Source organism: Mustela nivalis (genome assembly GCF_964662115.1).
Source record: "Mustela nivalis genome assembly, chromosome: 12".
Lineage (NCBI taxonomy): Eukaryota > Metazoa > Chordata > Mammalia > Carnivora > Mustelidae > Mustela > Mustela nivalis.
In genome coordinates, this window is record NC_139031.1 from 8,490,873 (window position 1) to 8,516,340 (window position 25,468).

A 25,468-nucleotide genomic window follows, 5' to 3' on the forward strand; every position below is an offset into this window, starting at 1 on the left:
GGTTGTAGACCAGTCAACGCACTACAATTTCTCCATAAATATCATTTTACAGATGTGAAGGAGAAGGATTAAGTAACTTGCTAAACTGCAGACATCTAGGAAGAGTCAGAAAGAGTCAGAAGCCAAATTTACAATACAATCCTACTTCCTTTTAGGCCTGTCTTCTCTCGCATATGCTGCAATGCCTCCTAAGCTATTCTGCTCTGAGTGTATGGCTTTTATTTTTACCACAAATGCTTTTAAGTCGGGGTTTGTAATTCACAATTACTCCTTTGCTTCAGCTTCTTCCCGTCCCTTCACTTGTGACTCCCTCAACAAATACCACTCAGGCTCTAATAGCTTGCACTACTTTAACACTGTGGTGGGGAAAGAGGACTCTTGAAAATACAAAATGACCACTTCTCCACAAGGATTCAAGCAAGGATTACCCCATTCATCTCTGATGAGGCCGCCTTTTACAAGAGAAAGGATCACTGGAGTCCCCCCTCTCTCTCCTCTTCCTTATTTTTCTTTTACAAACCCTGTTTTCCATTCCAGAATACACCTATTGCTTCTGGTACTTAAAAAATAGAGCCAAAGAAACTGCATACTGCTCTTCTGTGACTCATAGGTTTGTTAGGTTTAACATATTTCTGGAAACCGTATGGATTATATGTGCACGAGGCTAAGTCTGCAGCAGTGAAAGTGGAGTTGGGAGCAGGGAGTGGTAAAGCCAAACTCTTCCTTTGCCCTTGATATCTTTATCATCTAGTTTAAGAGAAAAGACATAAAACTATGATCCATAAATGAAAGGTCAGCAATATTCATGACGCCACTAAATGTTTTAGAATTCAAAGGAATAGAATACACACTCATCTGTATAATATATAGTCACAAACCTCTCTGTATGTGTATCCTATTATATACACTATATACACATATACACACCCAATACATATATTATATATATTGTTTTCTTACTACTCTGTATTACTTATTTATATTACCTGACAAATTTATACATTAGCTATTCCCTTGCCAATCCATATATACATATATATACACATATACGTATATGTGTATATATATATACATACGTATATGTGTATATATACACATACATATACATATATATGTACATATACATATACGTATATGTGTTTATATACACATACGTATATGTGTATATATATGTATATATGGATTGGCAAGGGAATAGCTAATGTATAGCTAATAGCTAATAATATATATGTATATGTGTGTATATATGTATATATGTATGTATGAATTATATACCAATCCATATATATATAAATATAAACACACACACACACACACACACACACACACACACATACATATAAATGAAGTAAGTCTTGAGCTAGGTAATGCTTGAAAGAAGTCCAGGCTAAGTCCTTGCAGAAATTAAGATCCGCTGCCTCCAGTTGTGGTGTGGGGGAAATAGGATGAAGTGTTTATTTCCTTGTTCATGTCACTCATGTGCCTTTTAAAAGCACTCTATAGTTTTTCTCATATACGTTTTAAATATTTCTTGCTAGGTTTATGCCAAAGTATTTTATTTTGCTCTGCTATCTATGCCTAACTCCTAAGTGTACTGGGGGTGCACGAGCATCCTGCCATTGGCAGTTGGCTTCATACCCTCCTACTCTGCCTCACAGGGACAGATTTGCAACTAGCTTTGGTGATAGTTTCTGTGGGTATCTTTTTCTTTACTTCTTCTAGTTGCTTTAGAGCTTTTTTTTTTTAAAGGAAATTTGTAGAGGTTCAAAAACTTTGTTGATGTCAGGGCCTTATTCCAACCAGAATCTGTTCTTTGATTATTTTTCTTTATTGAAGTAGGTTTGATATATAACATCATGTAAGTTTAAGGTGCACTTCTTGTTGATTTGACCCATTTATGTATTGCAACATTATTGCCACTGCGGCATTAGCTAGGACCTCTATCCTGTCATATAATTTTAATTTCTTTTATATGGAATTGTTTCCGTGTTTATGGATTGTTTCCAAGATATGGAAACAATCTCAGTGTCCATTGATGGATGGATGAATGAAGATGTTCTTTGACTCTTTTGGTAATCCCTTTGTTTTGGAAGACTTGATTGTACTTTAAATAAAAATAGAAAAATTAACATTGGCTTTATGGTAATTTCAAGTAATTGATAATTTGTTTACTCTATTGTTATTGTTTGATTTATTATCGATTATTAATTTATGAATTAAAAGATAAAATAGCTAAGGTGACAAAATTACAAAACCATATTGATCTATAGTGAAAGTGTAAATAGATGATAAGTATCAAGAGCTTATGCTGATCATACTGTCAAGTCAGAAATTTTACTTCCAAGAATCCATCCTGAAAAAAAGTATTAGGAATTAAGATAATAGCTAATGCACTGGATTATTTCTTATAACATAATTTATAATAGTAAAACCTCAGAAACAGAGGGAAAGTCCCCAAACAGAGAATTGGTTAAATAAATAGTAATTTTCTATAGAATAAAAACAAGCCTTCTTGTGGTCAGAGGTGAGAATCATATAAATTTGAGGGACTTCTTGGGGAAAAAATTAAACCATATTGTCATTAGTTTTGAAATATACAGAGAAGTGCCTAACAGACTGGGAGAAAAAAGATTGATCAGAAGAAACCCAGAGCAACAGTGATTTGTAGAGAAATTGAAGACAGAAATCATGATCAAGGAAGGCTCTTGCTATTCCAAATCAAATAGTAGAACAGGGCTTATAAGTCAAATGGGGGTAGTGGTTCCAAATATAGTACAGTGTCTCTTGAGCTTGTCTGATAAGACATACTGGCTGTGAGCAGCTCTCTTGGGGGAAATGCTACTGTTTCATTTCTGAGCCAGCTAGATAAATGGAAAGAAAGCACCATGGTTAATTTGAATCTATACTTAAGAAAAAACACCCAACCCTAATTAAATAGTCACATACCTACCTGTTATGTTTCCTTTAAATTTAGTTGTGTGTATATATATATATATATATATATATATATATATTTGAAATATTATATTAAGTAATGAATTATCATAAAAAGATAGTTTTCTACTGTCACATTTTCCGAGTTAATTTTATTCAAACTCTTCTATTTAAATTTTGAGATCAGTATTTTTGTCATCATTATAACCAATTTTTGAGTCATCTATCACAGTTTTCAATAGCACATTATCTTCAATTCTCATCCAAGTTGTTTTAAGTACTGTACTTTCTCAATCCATGTATGATGCTGTTTTTGGAAATTTTATCCTAATTGCCTAAACAATAAGCAATAATTTGTATAACATGATTTTTAAATTTTTTTCAAGAATCTTGTTGATATATATACCTGATTTGCACAGAATGATTGATTTTAAGCCTCTCATATTTATAGTGGTGTCCAACATTTGTAAGTAAAGGCTTTATAAATGGAAAAAAATCACGATTATCTATTAAATGTCTCTCCCAACTTTTTGTCTATATTGTGACTGAGGGCAAGGGAGTTTAATATGACCCCAAGGAAGATAATAAATGTATATTTCTGTGAATTCAAAGTGAATGCAGACTGATCCTCTTTTTCCAAAAAGGATTGATACTAACAGATCTGCCAAATCAGGCTCCCAACTTGCACATTGGGACGTCCTTGCAAGATACCACATCTAGCACAGTGGCAGTGATGGGGGCCACCACTTGGTTAAGTTTATGATCATTCACTGTCATTTAACATTCCACATGAGTTTTTCAGTGGCCAGACCAGAGAGACCAATGCAGACATAATGGAGTCACAACTCCTGCATCTTTTACAGGTTGGAAGGTGGCACTAATATCTGCTATTCTACCCAAGATACAGTTTTGATTCCAAGTTAAAATCTTGGCTAAGAACACAAGAATACCACACTGGAACTCAGTATGAGGCTGCTGCTAGAAAACTTGCTTTCTTATTTCCCCAGTGTGATCAGGAGACCATAATCATATTTTGGGACACTTGGTATCATGTTAGCTCAGACCCTTTATCCAATAGGTTTTGAGACAACTTGCTCTTTTCTTTTTTCAAATGGAGGTATATTTGACAATTAAAAGTTGTACATATTTAAAGTGTACAATTTGATGATTGATAGACATATATATTATGCACAATATATATATATATACATGTATATCATGCCACATTCAGGAATATTTAACATTATTTGCCACCCCAGGTAATTAGCACTTTTGTGTCTGTGTGTGTGATGTGAATACTTAAGACCTAACTTCATAGTGAATCTCAGTACAATACAATAAACACACTAAAATATGATATGGTGCTGAGAACTGCAATCACGTTGTTGTCTTTTAGATACAACGCTATACTCTTGAATGACTAAAACTTTGTACCACTTGACCATTACCCCACTATTTCCTCTTCCCCAAGCCCCTTGTAACCACTATCCTACAAGCCGCGTCTATGAATTTGATCATTTTAGATTCCACATATAAAAGAGATCATACAGTATTTGTCTTTCTGCATCTGGCTTATTTTACTTAACAAAAATTCTCTAAGTTTATCTGTGTTATCACGATGGCAGAATTTCATTCTTTTTAAAGGCTCAATAATGTATTCTCTTTATTCGTTCACTGATGGGCATTTATTATTATTCTCTATCTTGGCTCTTGTGAATAATGCTGAAAAGAACATAGGAATGTAGCTATGTCTTTGTGATCCTGACTTCATTTTCTTTGGCTATATACCCTGAAGTGACTATTTCCTTTTCTTCTATTTCCTGACACTCAAGTAGCCATAAGTTCTTTTGGAGAAGGAAGATTGGGGAATTCATTCTGAATATACATGTTTTATGCTGCAATATCCTTCCTCTCAACTGATGTTTTCTGGGTCTGAAACTGGCTTACATCTGGGCACAGGGTAAGGATTCTTCCTTTTCTCTTGTAGTAACTGACATCAGCTTTCTGCTCATGTGCTCTTGCTTTTGCTTTCTTGTTTATAGAGGTCAAACAATGCCCTTGTGGACTGTGCCTATTTCTTCCACTCCTAAGAATACCAGTGACTATTAGATATTTCCCTGGATTCTTGCAACCAGGGTTCCCTGACTGCCATTCTGGCTGTAGTGATTGTTAGAGAATTTACATCCAGCTTGCCTCCGATGGTTAAGTGCTGACACTTTGCCACTAATTTTGGGAATCCTCTCATCTCCATTGACAGGAAGGAGCTCTTTCTGTAGCAGCCTCCCCTACTGTCTATCCTGGCCTTTGAAGAACAGCCAACAGGAATGTTCCCAAAAATGCCGGTGCCCCTCTCCCCAGGATATTCTTTATTACTTCAGTGAAGAAGCATCCTCTGGCTTCATCAGAGAACCCGGTCAATTTGTGGGTTCTCTTTTCTTGTATAATAAATCCATTCCATAATGCCCACCTGCAGTCCCTTTGGTGAAGAATTGTTCCCTCTTAGAGAGGGAAAGCACCACCATAGGAGAGCCATACTGATACTTATTTCTATTATTGGTGTAGGAGGTGAATACGAATCATGTGGAGGACAAATGTCTCGTGCGGGACATGCCTCAGATCGAGCCTCTGTGTCACCTACAAGCAGAGCTACCTCTGGTATCCTAAAGGGTTCAAAGAAGTATGAGTTCAAAGTCATCGTACATCCCCAGATGTCCCTATTCCTGAACTTCAGTATTCTTCTCTATGAGGGGTCTGGGCATCTAGTCAAAGGAGATCGCTAGGGTAAGAATTCACCCTTCTCACAATCATGTAATAGACCTGCTTTTCAGTAGAGTTTGCCCTGTGACTACAGCATCTGAAAAATCTCTTTAAATGTTACCAGAGATGCTTTCTGGTCATGTCCTGAGCTGGTAATGGACTGCCCTAGGCCTGCCATTTTCTTTCTTCAGAGTTTCAATTTCCTTTAAGAATAAACAACTTTTTGGGTACCATCGCGACCATTACTCTCACATTTTTAAGAATAACATGAGCCACTCCTCTCTTCCCACCTGCATCAATTCCAGTTCCACACAGGTGAAAGTCTGGATAATTGTGATGTTAGAACATGTAAGGAAAGATCTCCCCTTCCTTAATCAACTGCAATAGAATCCTTTTTGCGTGGCCAGCACACAGCCCAGTTCCAAAATCCCAACCTGAGGGGCTGTATCCTGCACTTCTAGTTGTCCCAGAAGCAAACCCTGAACAAGGATCCAAGGGAGGTGAAGGAAAACCACCAATATGGGAATGGGAGATGAGAGAAGAAAGTAAGGCAGCCGATAAAAAATTGGTTGTCGCTGTGAAGAGAAGAGCTAGTGGATTACTTCTGCTGGGGGACCTCCAGAGTTATTGCTCCTTGGGGAGGAATGGAGAAAAGTATTTATACCCCAACTTTTAATAGTCATTGGCGTGGTATCATGTGTGAGATGAAAGGATGGAACCATTGATTCTCTAGCACTGCCATTTTTCACACCAGCAGAAATAGGTTCCAGCAGCAGGAGAGATGCCTCTGTCGAAGAAAGGTAGGTGATTGCAATGGGTAGGCTGATCTGCACTAACAGAATGAGTGAGCAGATGTGGGCATTACAACAACATGATCTCTTTCACACCCTGTACTCTATAACCTTGATTTAATCCCCTTACGTTGGCCACCTGATTATCCTTTTCCAATACAGTTACCAGTGGATTCATGCCCATGTTGTTTCTGCTGATTCTCGGTGAAGATTGTTTCCAGATACTGAATGCATTCAAGAAAAGTGGATGCTAAAGTGTCTCTTTTATTTTTTAATCTTGCTTGGAGAGGCAACGCTTATCAAGAATGGGGATAACAAACATTTTTGACCTGTGTAAGACTTTTATTCTTGCGATTTTATCTGAGAAGTGCTATTTACTAAGAAAAACAGATGAAACTTGCTCTTTTTCTTATCTTTTAGGGTAGAAAGGACTATAATATTCTGAGAAAAGTTACCTATGCACACGACAAATCCTCTAAACTGTATGAGTCTCATCAAACTTTAGGAGACTTGGGCATATGCTTTGAAGCTTCTGGTGATATACCTTTGATGGTCTTCAAAGAAAGGGGGGGGGGCTTGAGATCTTCCCATGATATGGGCTGGCATTTTGGAAGGGGATTCATGTAGAAGCAAAATAGCAAAATTAGTAGTCAGTCATCTGGGATGTAGGGGATAAATCAGTAACTATTACAGACTAGATTGTTAGTCAGTGCAGTGACAATGGATTGTAAGGACAAAGACGCACATTTATCAATGACCTAGGTTAAAATACGAGACATAGGAAAAATAGAAATTTTGTGTTGCTCTACTGATACTACAGTGATGTGTTTAAAGTTCAACCAATGTAAATAGAATGTATGTAGTAGGTCATGGTTTTTCTGTGTGACTGACCAAGATATCATGCACTTTATGATGGCTGTGGTTGATTCGTTGTTGTAGAGAATTATATTTCTAAACATGTTGAGATAAAACTGTTCAAAGAAAATGTCTGAGTGATCTTTAGGGCAAGTAATCAGTCAGAATGTAACTGGGAGGTGAAATCACTCTAATTATGAAATAAAATATTCTATAGAGAATGGTTATACAGGTGATGAACCTGCTGAAGATTCAAACAGAAGACGGTAAACAACCCAGAATCTAGCAACAGCAAGAAGTTGCAAAGCTCCGTATGCTGGAGGGAACAAGGGAAGAAGGACAGCACCAGAACTCAGGGTCAGAATGACCCAGTGGGACTGTGATGGGCTTGTCTGGTAGGCAGTGGAGATGAGAAGGAGATGCAGCCTCTGCTGGAGACTCTATAGAGGGCAACGAGCTAGCAGAGAAACAACTCGCCTTCTCCATTTCTTCCTGTCCCCAGTCTCCCAGCCTCTACTTTCTACCAGCGCCTTTCCCTGGGCAAACAGGCAGGAAGCCACCTGGCATGGAAGCCTAGGAAATGTTGTCTTCCAGACAGGGGAGAGGAGAAGAGGGAATAGGGGAGGAGAGGGGAGGAGAGGCAAAAAACAGGACTGAAACCGAAGGACTGGCATGAGAAAGACATGATTTCCTGTCCAAGAACTACGTTTCTCTATGTGGCATAGAGTTTAGAGGGTTTTTTCTGGTATAGCAAAACAGGAGGTGTGTCTGAGGGTCAGCTTCACCTCGCTGAGAATCACGTCTCATTATGTTATGTATGCCCCAAGCTGGAGAACTTGCTCTTGGTGCTGCTTGAGAACACTGGGTGTAAGAACAGAGGTTGACAGGGCTATCAGGGAAGCTGCCGTGGTCACCAAGGAGCTCACAGGACGACGTCCATGGTAGCACTGTTCACCGATTCTAAACAGAGAATTTATAAGCCAACGTGTGGTTCTACCATGGTTCTCTTCCCTCTGCCCTGCAATGGTCACCCCACAAATCAGGTACAGCTGACCTCTGAAAGGCATCTAATCTAGTTTCCTGGTTGTTATAAATCCCTAATATTGGGGGCGCCTGGGTGGCTCAGTGGGTTTGCCTCTGCCTTCAGCTCAGGTCATGATTTCAAGGTCCTAGGATCGAGTCCCGCATCGGGCTCTCTGCTCAGCAGGAAGCCTGCTTGCTTTCTTTGTTTCAGCTGTTGTAGAAATATATTTCTTCCTTTGAAAACAACTCTTTTTGCATTTTATCTCACATCTTATTAGATTTTTACTTCATGACAATAGTTCATTTGAGCATTATCCCAGAAAAACTTTGTGCTTTGAGGCAGTTCGTAATTATTTGACAATCATGATTTATTTCACAAAGTCATAATTTCAGCCACCATAATTATTAAATCATTCTCCAAGTCCTTGCTATCTATTCCCCTTTTAAAATACTTCCATCATAAATATGCATGTATTTTGAGTAATTAAAACTACACGACATGATGGTCTCTTTCCCACAACACAGCTATTGTAACACCCATCTGATCTTTTATGCATCTTAAAAATATATCTGTAGCTGTGTTTATTATGTTCCTAACATTCTCCTTTCTACATTCCTTTATTAAGGTATAATTAACACAAATTGCATTAATTTCAGGTGTACAACATAATGATTCAGTATTTCTATAGACAGCAAAAGATTCACCATGATAAGTCTAGTTCACACCCATTGCCACACATAGCTACAGAATTTTGTCTTCTTGCCATGAGAACTTTCAGGATTTGCTCCTTTAGCAATTTGCAAACATACAAGGCAGTCTCGTCCTCTGCCTGCTTTCCCTCTCTCTCTCTGTCAAAGAAACAAAAATATTTTTTAAAAATGCAAGATTCTGCTCTACTTCTTGAGTGCCAGTGAATGTTGTGGACTATTTGATTTGTGCTATTTCGTTTCAGCTGACGTAAGCCTGCAGAGCTGCACTTATTGATCTAATTTAGAGAGTGTCAGGTGTCGGGAGATCTCTAAATTTATCTCCTGCCAATCTTGGGCCTTTTCCCTTTATTGTTGCTTCAGATTTTAATTTCTTAGGGATGTTATATATTACAGACTGATCAATTTATATTTAGAATAATTAGTAGCTTGTGTTAAAGAAAAGCTCTTCAATCATAAGTTAAGTGACATTAAAATAAAATTAAAATAGTTTGTGCCCTCATGTACTTCAGCTGTTTGTGCAAAGATAATAATTTTGGGGGGATGTGTGCTGTGGTAGAGGACATTTCAGTGATTTTAGTTTCTCTCTTATCTGGAGGGGACATTGAGAGAAAGAGAGAAGGAAGGCTATGAACTACCTGTCTTTAGGTAATAGTCCACTAATTTAAAGCTTAATGCTATTTTTCATAAAGGTACTAACCTTCACTATCTTTCTCCACTAAAACTACTTTTAACTATCTCCATTAATCATGAATATTAACAACATATAAAGTACAATGTATCTGATCTCATTGCAAAACAGGAAATGAAGAGGTAGGAACTATTTTACTAACTCATAAATGCAGGTGGTGATGTTAATTAAAACTAAATTAAAATTTACCTTCCCTATAGTGCCCAAATTTCCATTTCAATATACTCTTTAAAAGTACGCATTTGTACATAAAAAAATCCATTGCATTTCTATGTGTCAACAATGAAAATTAAAATTTTTTAAATGTTTAAAAAGACAATGCCATTTGCATTAGCACCAAATATATATATATAATTATATATATATATATATATATATATATATATATATATATATATACACACACACATACATACTTGGGTATATATCTGATAAAATGTGTGCTGAAAACTGCTAGCTTCTGATGAAGAAATCAACCAACATGGAAATAAGTGAAGAGATATAATGTATTCATAGACTGAAAAATTGAGTATGGGTAAGATGTCACTTCTCCCTTTTTAGATGTATAGATCTAATACAGTCCCAATCAAGTTCTTAGTGAGCTATATTCATAGGAAAGCTGCTAACAGTTCATTCAATCCAGCAGGTTCTCTCATTCACTGCTAATCCTTTGTTGTCTTTATTAAGCCTCAAGTTAAGGAAATAATGTCAATGCTATTACATAAACTATCCCTGATGCCCATTGTCACTGACAGCCTCTCTCCTGGCCTCCAAACTCGTTGGACTCTAAATGAGCACAGGATATTCTTGTTTGAGTTCCACTGTCATAATTATAGATACTATCATTAGGAGAGTGTTTCCTTCTTTCTGTATAATTTCTTGGACATTTAGAGAGTCTATTTCATAGTCATTTGGAAGAAATTGGAAGAAATAAAATAAAAGTAAAAAGAAAACCAACCCAAACCCAAATAACTTGAAAGTTAGTATTAAAGGGAAATTTAAATTAAGTATATTGAGATGGCTATGAAAAGAAAATAGAAAATCAGATCATCATTATACGCTTTTATTTTATACAAATAAATTCAGTTTCCTAAGGGAATAGAAGTTGGTAAAGGATAAAAGTTTGTAGTCATCAAATGTAGCATATAAGCATTTGTGGTAAGTTATTTGTCAGGAAAATGTAATATTAAAAGTTTTGCATATATTACATTGCCAATCTAGGAGGTATGCATACATGCCAAGAGTGAAAACAATTTGCATAAATATTTTGAGTTGTTTCTAAATGAGAAGAGAGAAATATAGGATTCATCTCTATTATGTGACTTTTTTTTTAAGATTTTATTTATTTATTTGAGAGAGAGACAGTGAGAGTGAGCATGAGAAGAGAGAAGGTCAGAGGGAGAAGCAGACTCCCTGTGGAGCTGGGATCCTGATGCGGGACTCGATCCCAGGACTCCAGGAACGAGACCTGAGCCGAAGACAGTTGCTTAACCAACTGAGCCAGCCAGGTGCCCTCTACTATGTGACTGTTAATGCATGTGTACATTATTAATTTTAGAGCGTAAAAATAAACCTATTAAGCGTATGTTTTTCTTTAACATTACCATTCAAAACCTGAAGAACAAAGGGCTCATATTATCATCAAGACACGATTCATAGACTAGCATTAATAAGTATTAATTATTTTGAAACAGGTATTAAAAAGATAGTGGGGCAAATTACAAGAGATCTATTCAGATGGCAAGAGATTTATTTCTCGATCACTCAGCAACATTTTCACATCACGCCTCTCATTCTTCCCAGAAAGAATTTTCTCCAGAATACCATAGTAGCCTATTCTAGGTTGTCTCAGTATTACAGGTTTAAGATCAGTCTTTCCAGAATGCTCCAATCCTATCCCCATCCCGCTCTGCCCCAGCCAGCTTCCTCCTGGTATATCATTCCGGAGTCAAAATGTTGGACTTGGGGTGGTTGAGATAGTCTTTCGTGTTTGTTCTGAGCTTGTCTGTGTTTGCGTCTATGGGCTTCATCCCCCCCATCCTCAGAATCACCAGCTCTTGACACTGGTGTCTGCTGAGATAGTCAGTGTTCATTCAGGCTCTGGTGTCGTTCACCCAACAGCCACTGTGTCATCTCCTTGGTCCCAATTAAACACTCCTTCAGGTCTGTTCGTTTTTTGTTCTCTCTCGGCTAACCTCCATGCCCTTCTTCCAGGCACGAAGGCTTTTCCTTCCCTCCCTGAAGCCACCTATCATTCAATATCCCCCTACCCCGGGCGGGGTGGGGTGGGGTCTGTTTCCGACCACCTCTAACCCCTCCAGGCTTCAGCTATCATGCCTGGGGTTTGCTCTGGGGCAGCGACGCAGCCTCCATTGTTTTCATTAAAATCTTAAATTATATTTTTAACAATGTCCTCTCCAAATGCAGCCAAAAGTTGTTATTTCAGAATGTACAGTTTTCCCAATATTCAAATTCTTTGCATTTTTATTTCTCCCTATGGTAGAAGAAAAATGCTTCCTTTGCAAAGTCCTCCATCCAGCCCCACCCCTCCGCCCAGCTTCATACCTGCTGTCAGGAATCAAAACAGCCTCCAGGGCGGTCAGCTTCAGAGACACAGAAGCAAACTTCTAGGGGTCTTGGCCACAGCAGTAGCCTTGGATGATCCTGAGAAAACCAAATTATCTTTTTAGAGTTCAGAAGTAAGAGCGTGCTCTCGTAGATATCACCAAAAGCACACATTGAAACTCAGCTACCACTGTGAAAAAATGTTATTTTATTTTTCCTGACAGAGATTTCCTAAGAACATAAACCAGTCTTTCAGATGCAAAGGAATGTAGATAAGCATTGTTTATTTTGAAATAAAATTTTTAAAAGTGATGCGAGAGATTAGCCTAAAAGAACTAGATTTATTGTGCTAGTGTGTGCTCCATGACTTTGTGCATGAAAATGCTTTAAAACTGATATAAAGGGGCACCTGCCTTCAGCTCACATCATAATCCCAGGGTCCTGGGATTGACCCCCTGTCGGGCTCCCTGCTCAGTGGAAAGTCTGCTTCTACCTCTTTCACTTGCCCTGCTTCTATTCCCTCACTCGCTATCTTTGTCAAATAAATACATAAAATCTTTTTAAAAAACTAATATAAAGTGTACTCTTATGACCAAGACTTAAGCAAAATGATACACATTTTCCTCAAACTTTGATAAAGCATATTAGTAAAAGTTGGAAGAATACACATGTATTATTCAATTTCTGGAAGCTTCAAGAGTTGAAAATATTCAAAAGAATTGGTGGCGGGGCAATATGTTTTAACTATCTCCTGTTCCCCCCATTGGTGAAGAGGCTTGTGGGTGTGGTTGCCACCAGACACAGGAGATAGACACCAGTTGACTAGCTGTGTCAGTCACAGCTGGGGGACACCACACACCACCATGGAGGATGGCTTGATGATGCACTTGGGAATAGAGTGAACAAAAGGCCTGTGAGAGGCAAACTGCTTAGTATTAGGAGGAAGACCTGACTCTTGGTTCCTGCAAGAGGTTGAATAATCCCACAGCCTGGCAGGGAGTGAAGCCCACTACTCAGGGATAATCAGAAACCATGCCTTGTCCCCATAATTAGGAGAGTCCCTTCTTTGGTTAGGAGGCCTCGTCCATGGGAACAGAGTGGGGAACTTGTGGTGAAGCCATTCTATGCTCTCCTGGATTTTCCCAGATGTCAGGAAACGCATCATCCTGGGCCTAAATTTTAGGTCTTAGACCACAGGGTATACTCTAAATCCCCAAAGGCTGATATTTTAAAATTAGAAAATTTCCAAAGAGGCAAAAGAGGGGGCCACGTCTCTACAGAAAGTGAAGTGTTATATGAAGTAATTTGAAATTGACTTATCTGGCATAAAACGTGTAGTATAGAATGAGCAATTCATAAACATTTAAGGACCACATTAAAATAGCCTAATCTGTAAGACTAATGTCATTGAAGCCGAAAGGGAAGGAGGTATTAGCACAAGTAAAAATATGTAAGTGTACTCTCCAATTCCACTATACCTGACAAAAATAAGGAGAGATCCACTCTTTGGGTAAGCTAGCATCATGTTAGTTACAAACTAACAACTAACAAACAAACTAACTAACATCCTGTTAGTTACAAACCACGAGTCAGTAAACTTTTTTTTTTTTTTTGGTAATAGACCAGGTGGCAAATATTTCTGGCTTATTGGCCAGAAATTCTGTCACTACTACTGAATATTGTTGTAGCGTGAAAGCAACCATAGATGATATATAAATAACTCAGAGGGGCTGTGTTCCAATAAAATTTTATTTATAAAAGCAGCCAATGAAGCAGGTTTGGCCCATGGGTCATAGCTTGACCATCTCTGAACCATGTGTTGGTTGCATTAAATATATAATCAAAGAAATTCCAGGCCTCTGTCTAACTGTATTCTATATCAAGAGGCAAAATATGCTGTATGAGAGCTTTTTTCCTAAGAGAGAGTAAAGGTTTTGAATTAATGTACATATCACATACTAATGGAGAATTTTTGAATAAAATTTAAAAGGTTTTTAAAAGAATATTTAAATGAGTATTTTGAATTTTATTTCCTTATTGATTCTAATTATTAATATGTCCTATCATTACACATTTAAAAGGCTTCTTTCCCCTGTGCCTAGAGATTTAAACTGTGGTTTCAAATTCAGAATTCCTTGGAGTATTTCCGGTTCCTACTTTGTTTTTTGAAGTAACTGTCCCATCCTCTTAGTTTATTTTCTACTTTCATCTTTATGCATAGTTGGGAATGATAAGGTATATCCTATAACTGAAATTATAACCTGGGAATCCAAAAAGAAAAAAATTGAAAATGAGGAATTCAACATTTTAAAAATTATTTTATTTATTTATTTGACAGAGATTACAAGTAGGCAGAGAGGCAGGCAGAGAGAGAGAGGAGAAAGCAGGCCCCCCGCAGAGCAGAGAGCCTGGTGCGGGACTCGATCCCAGGACCCTGAGATCATGACCTGAGCCAAAGGCAGAGGCTTAACCCACTGAGCCACCCAGGCGCCCAAGGAATTCAACATTTTAATGGAGAAGGAAAATATAAAGATAAATGCTTTAGGCTTCATATTAGTACTGTGAGCCACAAAGTCATAGAACCTGTTTCTCCTTTATAATAATGCAGAAGGCACACTAAAATATATCTATTCACATTTTTATTTTTCCATACATTCCTCCATGTTCACTATGGTAAGTGGACTCTTAAGCCCCTTCACCGATTTCACCCATCCCCTCACCCGCCTCCCTTCTGGTACCATCTGTTTGTTCTCTATAGTTAAGGGTCTATTATTTGGGTTTATCTCTTTGTTTTTTTGTTTCTTAAATTCCACATATAAGTGAAATCATATGGTGTTCTTTTCTTTGACTGACTTATTTCACTTAGCATTATACCCTCTAGATCCATCTATGTTGTTGCAAATGGCAAGATTTCATTCCTTTTTATGGCTAAATAATATTCCATTGTGTGTGTACATACCACTTCTTCCTTTTTTTTTTTTTTTTTTTTACATTCCACTTCTTAATTCAGTGGATGGACACTTGGGTTGCTTCCATAATTAGGCCATTCTAAATAATGCTGCAATAAGCAAGGAACAAATTAGCATTTTCATACTCTTTGGGTAAATACCCAGTAGTGGGATTACTGGATCATATGGTAATTTGATTTTTAGTTTTTTGAGGATACTGTTTTCCACATTGGCTGCACCAGTTTGCAATCCCACCAACAGTGCATGAGGGTTCCCTTTTCTCCACTCCTCACCAACACTTGTTTCTTGTGTTGTTGGTTTTAGCCATTCTGACAGGTTGGAGGTGATAGCTCATTGTGGTTTTGATTTTTGCATTTCCCTGATGATAAGTGATGTTGAGTATCTTTTCATGTGTCTGTTGGCCATGTGGTTATCTTCTTTGGAGAAATGTCTATTCATGTCTTCTGCCCATCTACTATTTGGATTATTTCTTTTTTGGCTGTTGAGTTGAATAAGTTCTTTATATATTTTGGGTACTAACCCTCTATCAGATAAGTCATTTACAAATATCATCTCCCATTCAGTAGGTTGTCTTTTAGTTTTGTTGATGTTTCCTTTCCTGTGCAGAAGATTTTTATTTTGATGTAGTCTAAATACTTTATTTTTACTTTTTCCTCTTGCTTTAGGAGACATATCTAGAAAATGTTGGTGTGGCCCATGTCATAGAAATTACTGCCTATGCTCTCTTACAGAGTTTTTATGGTATTAAGTCTTACATTTAGGTCCTTAATCCATTTTGAATTTATTTTTGTGTATAGTGTATAGAAAAAGTGATGCAGTTTCATTCTTTTGCATGTAGCTTTCTAGTTTTCCCAACACCATTTATTGAAGGGACTGTCTTTTTCCCACTATATATTCTTGCCTCCTTTTCTAAGATTAATTGACCATAGAATCATGGGCTTATTTCTGGGCCCTCTATCCTGTTCTATTGATTTATTTGTCTATGTTTGTGCCAGTGCTATACTGTTTTGATTGCCACCGTTTTGTAGTGTGTATCTTGGTATCTGGGATTGTGATTCCTCCAGCTTTATTCTTTTTCAAGATTGCTTTGGCCATTCAGAGTCTTCTGTGGTTCCAAGCAAATTTTAGAGTTGTTGTTCTATGAAAAATTCTGTTGATATTTTGATAAGGATTGTGTTAAATCTGTAGATTGTTTTTGGGTGGTATGGATATTTTAGCAACATTGGTTCTTCTAGACCATGAACATGAAATACCTTTCTATTTTATGTGTGTTCTTTTCAATTTCTTTCATCAAAATTTTATAGTTTTTCAGAGTACAGGATTTACCCCTCCTTGATTAAATTTATTCCTATGTTAAAAATATCCATTTATTTTAGATTATAAAATTTGCATAGTATGAAATCAACTAAGCCATTTTAGTCATCTTTAAGAATGTTAGATAATTATAATGCCAAGTCTTCAAATTTTAAAAGGCTACTTGGCAATGGAAAAGATATACAACATATTTTTTTCTTTTTGTTGAAGCTATTATTTTACATTCATCTAGACATGTCTATACTGTTCTTCACAAAAAAACAACAATGAAGGGGCACCTGGGTGGCTCAGTCGTTGAGCCTTTGGCTAAGGTCATGATTCTGGGGTCCTGGGATCAAGTGCCTGTTCAGTGGGAAGACTGATTCTCCTTCTCCCTTTCCCCCATGTGAATAAAAAAAAAAAAAAAAAAAGGAACAACAATGTAAATTAAGATAATTTGGATATAAGTAAGGGTCATATTAGAGGGTTATCAAACTCCTTTCCAATATACTTAGTCTTTTAAGTCAACTGTTGTAGACTGAATTGTGTTTCTCCAAAATTTATATTGAAGCCCTAACCCCCACTGTGATGGCATTTGGAAATGGGGCCTTTGGGAGATTAGTGAGTTTAGATAAAGTCATGAAGATGGGTCCCTCATAATTGGATTAGTGCCCTTATAAAAAGATACCAGTCGGGGGGCACCTGGGTGGCTCAGTGGGTTAAGCCGCTGCCTTCGGCTCAGGTCATGATCTCAGGGTCTTGGGATCGAGTCCCGCATCGGGCTCTCTGCTCAGCAGGGAGCCTGCCTCCCTTCCTCTCTCTCTGCCTGCCTCTCCATCTACTTGTGATTTCTCTCTGTCAAATAAATAAATAAAATCTTAAAAAAAAAAAAAAGATACCAGTCGGCTCTCTTCTGCTTTCTCTCTGACATGTGTGGACCAAGAGAGAAGGTGGCCATCTACCTTCAAGAAGATGCGTTCTCAGTGAAGAACCATATCTTCTGGCATCTTGATCTCAGGTGTCTTGGCCTCCAAGTCTGTGAGAAAATAAATTTCAGTTGTTTAAGCTACCCAGTCTATGGTATTTTCTTATGGCAGCCTGAGCAGAGGAACACATTAATAAATAATTCCATAGAATATAAATGTATTTTGCTTGTAAGCAGTTTGAAATCCCAGACCTGAACCAAATACTCAAATGATTTCCCTTAAGTAATTTATTTATGTAAAACTTTCTTTATGTTTCTCTTAATTCCACTGCCCATTGCTTTTTTATTCAGCAGTATTCTCTAGAGTGAATGTGGCCCATCACAGTGTTTTAGAAATAACTGATGTGCTACATTTTATTCCTGCAGTTATTTTAGACAGTTCGTTGAAAATTCAAACAAAAAGCCTGAAGCAATTCTATCAGATTTTGGAAACTTAAAATATCTTATTAGAGAGACTAGGGCTGAGAAATTCAAATAGATTTTTTAGTAGTTCAACTACAGATATTTTTAGAGGCATGAATTTTCAGGTGTCAATATGACAAATCGGTCTGTACCAAAAAATGTGCACTATAGGTTAATAAAGGTGTGTTTATTAAAATTCACTTCTTAAATGAAATTTTTTATTTATCTATTTGGCAGTCTTTGGATGTTTAGATATTGGTATTTATTCAATCCACCAATGCTTGTGAATTTTGTGTTTTCTGAGGTAGAAATTAGCATTTTATTTAGTTGGCGTTGTCTTGTAAATGTCTAACTAAAAAATAATAAGAGCAGAAATGATAAAGGTAATATCAGTGTGGAATTTACTGAAAAGATACAAAAATACCTTCGTAAATTTAAAAACAACTCAGCAGAACTTGTATTTCTTCCAAAATGGGCACAGAAAGATTTGAAAGGTTTGAGGGTATTTTTCATACAATCATACCTTTGTAAGAAAGTCTCAGGAAACATAAAACAGGTAAAATTATTAATTTATCACAGATTTTATATCTTATAATATGTAATTTAAAAAATATATGCCCTCTAAATCTACATGTATAGTGAAGAAGCAGGAAGAATAGGCAATGTACCTTATTTCCAAACCATAAAAGTCTTAGAAGTGTGAATTTTAAAAAAACTCAATAAAAATACTCAGAAAATTTATAAGATGTGGTCCCTGCCCTTAGCTACTTCTCTTCCATAAAAACTGAAAATAAAACTCATATGCATTTTATTATTCATAAAAATGAGCCATTGTTGACGACATAGCAAAAAAGAAGGAACAAAATACTGTGAGAAAAGCAAGATAGTTGATCCGTGAACTAACTAAAGCAAATGTATCTTCACTTCCATGATTTTGAATACTCATTTCCATTGGATAACAAGATGAATGTTTGTAGGGCACTCAGAAAAAGCAACAATAAAATACACAAACAAACTCTGAGTTCAGGGACTTTCACTATTGCCATTTTATTTGGTGGAAATAATGTGTTGCTATCCAAAGGCTTGTTTTTTTATTTTTTTTTAAATCTATTTGGTAATAATTTTAAACTTACAGAATAGTTGCAGAAAAGAAATTAGTACAAAGAAAATCCTCATATCCTTTACCAAGATGCACTTGGTAACATTTTACTTCTTCATGTGTTATTCCTTACCATTCTCTATTTACACTCAGAGACATAATTTTATAAGACTTGACAGAGAGAGAGAGTGCATGTGTGTACACATGCAGCGGGGTCTGGAGCAGGGACTGGGGCAAAGCGGGTGGGAGAGAATCTCAGGCAGATTCCACAGTGAGCGCAGAGCCCAGTACAGGCTAGATCCCATGACCACGAGGTTATGATCTGAGCCCAAACGAGGAGTGGGAGGCTTAATTGACTGAACCACTCAGGTGTCCTGCACATACAATTTTGTAATTACACACACACACACACACACACATGCACACACATGATTTTTTTTCCTGAATCACTTGTGGAATAAGTTATATATATCATGAATTCTTACCCCTAAACACTTCAACATGTGTTTCCTGAATACAACAATACTTTCTTACATAGCTGCAGTACTATTATCTGTATCAATAACCTTGACATGATTATTCTAGTAATACACAAAAAATAGTTTAATCTAATTTACCAATCATATTCCAATTTTCTCAGATGGTCCAATGATGTCTTTTGTAGGAGTTTTTTTTGTTTGGGGTTTTTTTCCTCCCCTTTCAATATAGGATCCAGTCTTAGATCAAAAATTTTATTTAGGGGCGCCTGGGTGGCTCAGTGGGTTAAGCCACTGCCTTCGGCTCAGGTCATGATCTCAGGGTCCTGGGATCGAGTCCCGCATCGGGCTCTCTGCTCAGCAGGGAGCCTGCTTCCCTCTCTCTCTCTCTGCCTGCCTCTCCGTCTACTTGTGATTTCTCTCTGTCAAATAAATTTAAAAAAAAATTAGAAAAAAATTTTATTTAGTTGTCACATTTCTTTGAATTTCTTTAATCCAGAATATTTTCATAGCCTTTGTCTTTTATGATATCAGCATTTTTGAAGAATGAGGCTACTCTTTTTTGGTGTGTAGAAGAAACATCATGATTTTGTGTTTATCCGGTATTCACTTGTTTTCATTCTAAGCAGGATTATTGCCCAGGTGATGTGTCCTTAGGTCATCAAGTCTGAAGACACAGACTATCCATCTGTTCCCTACTAGGGAAATTCATTTTGGTCACTTGAACAATTACCTTTATGTGTCGTCACTATTTTTTCTCTCTTGTAATTAATACACAGTCATTGGGGAAAGACTTGAGGACCATGAAAATATCCTGCTTCTCATCAAATAATTTCTCCAGATGTATCATTCATTGATGATTCCTGCCTGATCCAATCTGGACTATGAGAATAACAAAATAGTAATTTCCCACTTTGTTTATAGCTTAACATTTCCCAGGTGTCCTTCCCCTATTCTGTTTAAGCAAAATACTTTCTTTCTCATGTGTTTGTGTATGGTTCTATGCATACATGTATGTACACATTCATTCATTTATATACTAATTATCAATAGGGGCTCGTGATTTTTTATCCTTTTCAGTAGTTTATAATTCATTACAATACTTAATATTTATAATGATCCCAATTCTGACCAGTGGGAACTCATTTGAGCTGTTACAGGTTCACAACACTCTTGGGGGCCTTCCTGGCGTAGTGTGAATCCTGCCCCCTTACCCAGGGTAGGGAGAGACACAGAGGCAGGTCATTCCCTATTGGCACATGGTAGCTTCAATAATAACAAAGGAAACTTACATGAGGGACTTGCCTTGGGTAGCAGCAAGACAAATGGACCCCTGCATTGCCCTCCAAATCTTAAAACTTTATAAAGAGGTTCTTTAAAAAAAAAAGTTTTATTTGTTTAATAGAGGAGAGATCACAAGTAGGCAGAGAGGCAGGCAGAGATAGAAGGGGAAGCAGGCTCCCCACTGAGCAGAGCCCAAAGTGGGCCTTGATCCCAAGACCCTGAGATCATGACCTGAGCTGAAGGCAGAGGCTTAACCCACGGAGCCCCTCAGGCGCCCTATGAAGGGGTTCTAACTGGGCTCAGTCCCGTATACTGTGCAGATGTTTTCAATAGCACATCAGTATTTCAAGGCTATGTCCTTGGCGCAGCCTGTTGGAGCAGGAAAGGCAAGTGAAACCCACATTCTAAGAACAGGGAGAGAGGTGAGGCACCTCCCAGGGCCCAGGGCCAGCTCATCTGTCAGTTGGTTGTCATGTCTTTTTCTTTTTTCTTTCTTTCTTTCTTTCTTTCTTTTGGGGGGGTGCTCATGTCCTTCTTTCAACTTTTTAAAGATTTACTTATTTTAGAGAGAGGGAGAAAGAGAGAGAGAGCAGGAGCAGGGGGAAGGGCAGAGGGAGAGGGAGACAGAGAGAGAGCTCTCAAGCAAGCTCCAAGCCCAGCATGGAGCTGGGTGTGGGGCTTGATCTCGTGACCCTGAGATCATGATCCGAGCTGAAACCGAGAGTCGGACACTTAACTGACTGCACCATCCTAGCACCCTTGTCATGTCTTTCTTAATCATGTTCCTCAACAGCTGGTGTGTGTGTGTGTGTGTGTGTGATCAGTTTGATCATTCAGACTGGCTCTCAGGTCATTTTTCACATTTTGTGGGTTTGCTCAAAATGAAGCAATAGGTATCGCAGAGATAATAAATATGAATTGTGCATTTATTCACTACCTTCCAGGCACACTGCTACTGGGTATATATGTATGTATGTGTATATATATACACATACATATATATGTGTGTATATATATATATATTCAAATATATAACATTAGCCTACAAAGTAAGTATTGCTATCTCCACTTTAAAAGGATACAATGATACCCTCTCCAGTTAGGTAATTTGTCCAAGGTCATTTAAAAAGTGATTGTCAGAGCCAGTTTTGATTTGTTGATCAGCAAATCAGGTCCTTATTCAATTATACTCAGTTCTAGGGCAATGGTATCAATACACATTAACTGAGGCAGAGTATGACTTAAAAGCACAATTTAAGAGGATAAGGCTCACAGGTTGTCTGGAATTTTTGTGTTATGCATTTTTCTAAGTAGTCTGCGAGTTGTCTTATAAAATATTCAGTAGAGTTGCAGTTACGAGTTTTTTTTTTCTTTAAGCATATAGAAGACACAAATATTTTAAAGTACCTTTTCAGTGGTAATTGCTAGAAAGAAAGAATAAGGTCAAGTTAGAAAGATCTTATCTAGAAGACAATTAGTCAGGATACCTACTTGTCTGGATACCTCATATGCTTAAGCGCGGTTCACACAAAACTTGCCGGAAGTTTTCAGCATGTTTTCCAGTTTTACAGTTTCTCTCGCCTTTCTTGAGTTGACAGATAATGACTTTTGCTCTGAACTGCTCTCCTGTACACCAATCTATCATGCCAGAGTTATGTTTTTTTCTTTTACCTTTTTTTGCTGTTGTTGTTATTGAAAATGCATCTTTGATCACATAATTTCTTCCTTAAAACTGTGTTCTATGGAGGACGAGGGGGTGAGAGTCTCCGATAGTGAAATCCTGGGCAAGCTTTTCCTAGGTTCAACTAGGGAGATTTGCTTTTATCTGATGCACCTGCTGGTAATTATAAGCAGGCAATGTGATAGAGTAAGCCCCGAGCGTGGTGCAAGAAAGCATATGCTTCGGGGCGCCTGGGTGGCTCAGTTGGTTGAGCAAATGTCTTCGGCTCAGGTCACAGTTCTGGAGTCCGGGGATCGAGTCCCGCATCAGGCTCCCAGCTCCATGGGGAGTCTGCTTCTCCCTCTGACCTTCTTGCCTCTCATGTTCTCTCTCACTGTCTCCTCTCAAATAAATAAAATCTTTAAAAAAAAAAAGAAAAAGAAAGCATATGCTTTGGTCCATATTTGCTGAAGCAGGGAGAACCAGGCCACTGCACTGGGCTTTATTCTTTTAAGCGTACAGTGTGTGCCCTGAAATCTCGCCCGTCTGTGTCACAGAAGTGTTGCTGTAAAGAAACGAGATGATTTATGTGAGGAGGTTTTGGAAATTGAGACTTTCTATGCAAATGTATTCTATTTTTGTGGAATTGTCATTATTAATCTCCAGAGCTGGAGAAAAAGCCTCATCAAATTAATACACATACGAATCACAGCAGAGCATTTACAAATGTTGTATCTGGAGAGGAACGCTTTCATACAGTGCTAGAGAAATCTTTTTATGTCTCCCCTCAAAGGCTACCCAATACGATATTGCCAAAACAATTTGATAAATACATTATTAGGGAATGATAATATGTTGTTCTTATGCCTGAAAACAAATGGTCTCGTATACCAGCTGTTGGCAAGGAATACCAGAAACCGGTTTCGCACACGTTCTGTTTATGAAAGGCCTCCCTGAGACACTTAATGATGATGAATTGCTCCCAACTGGGCAAATAAACATGGTGATTGTGGACAATTTGATGGATAGAACCTCTGATGATCTGATGATCTGCTGGAAGCTATTGCGAAAATTGCACTTAACACCCTACAAGGAAATGTACTTTTGTCCCCACAGAAAATCCACGCCTTAAAAAGACACCTTCATGTAGGAAAAGTTTGAGCAACAAGCTAGTCTGTATATATGGCAAAGCAGGGGTTGGTTGGGTATTGGAAAGCGATGCAGCATGTTATGGACCCAGCAGGGCCATGGGGGGAGTGAAGGCTAAGTATTTAGCGGTTAGGCAGCTTGTGAAGTCCAAGGGCTAGGGTCGATTTGTCGAGCAGGTATGGTAGAACATTGTCCTTTTCAGACAGTAAATATTTGCAATTCACACAAGGCGAGGTAGCTCTCGAGTGGGGAAAGCAAGAGGAAGGAATCTGGGGTATATAGGACGAAGTTCTGGCCACACTCTGTCAAGCCTTCTGGAACAAAAAGACCAGGTCGAGAGCTCTACATAGGGAATGAGAATCCCGCAGTGGGGACCGTCTTACTGCACAGATCACTCACAGCAAGCACGGACTTTGATACTAAAATAACCATCTTCTGAGGCAGCTTTAAAAAAAAAAAAATACAACTCCCTCATGCCCAAGTTAACATTTTTGTCTAAAAGTAGGGGCAGTTTAATACTGAAAGGATTGTGTAAGATCAAGATACATTATATAGAGTGCAGGAATTCATCAGAGTGTCTCTTCGGGTTTCTTCAATAAGGCACCTGGGCCTCAAGAATTCTGCTCTAACTCCTAAATATGTAACACAGCTTGATACAATTGCAGAGCCACGAAGAAGTCTCTAAAATGGTCATCCTTCGTCTGAAGTGCCTGGAGAAATATTATACATATGTAGGTGTATGTAATTCTTTTACTACTTACAACCACGCTGTAAGGACTCACCATTATTGGGGGAGTGGGGTGTGGGGAAATTAAGGCTTGACTATGTTGAGGCCACTTGCTGAAGGTCAAACACGATGTTCATAACAGTTATTTTTTCCATCTACTCATGAAGGATGTCATTAAATAGGAACCTCAGATATTAACAGAAGTTCAGTTGCTCCAATATGCTTATATTTGAAACTGGGCTTTGGAACATCAAGGGAAAATTCGAAAATGTCCACACCATTTATTAAATGATGTAAAAATGATGTAAATCCTTCAGTCATGGCAGGATGTGTTTTATATTTTATTCTGGTCAATATGTTGCAATCTTTTTCTATGGCATTAACTTGACTCGAAATCATAAAATGAATTCTAAATTTGAAAAAAAATACATAATTTAAATGGGCTATTGACCTGCACATTGTAGAGGGAAACCCTCTCCTCAGAACTTCAGGGTTCCAACAGAATTCTTTAGGAATCTCAAAATTTTTTGCTCCTTTAATTCAGCTGCACAGTCACCCTCATGGTTTCATTCCATAATAAAGGGACAACAGGACAGATACATCTCTACCAGGGACAGTATATATTTCTTAAGAAGGTTTTAACATTACCTTTGATCAATTCATTTTACAAATGATACCTGAAGCATAGTTTCTGAATTTAATCACAGTATTATCTGTGACAATTTCTAATGGCTTGTGTGAGAAAATTGTCATTTGGGAAGAATGTGTTAGGGAATAGAAATGCAGAATGTGAAATCTAGGATAGTCATTCCTAACATCAGGTGTTATGAATATACCACTTAGAGAGGCTACCGAATATATCAGTTACCCCAGAGATTGGCCTGGTCTGGGGCCAATCTGGAAATCAAAACTCTAGGGGCACCTCGTGGCTCAGCGGGTTAAAGCCTCTGCCTTTGGCTCAGGTCATGGTCTCAGGGTCCTGGAATTGAGCCCCACATGGGGGGGGGGGGTCTGCTCAGCAGGGAGCCTGTTTCCTCCTCTCTCTCTCTGCCTGCCTCTCTTCCTACTTGTGATCTCTGTCAAATAAATAAATAAAATCT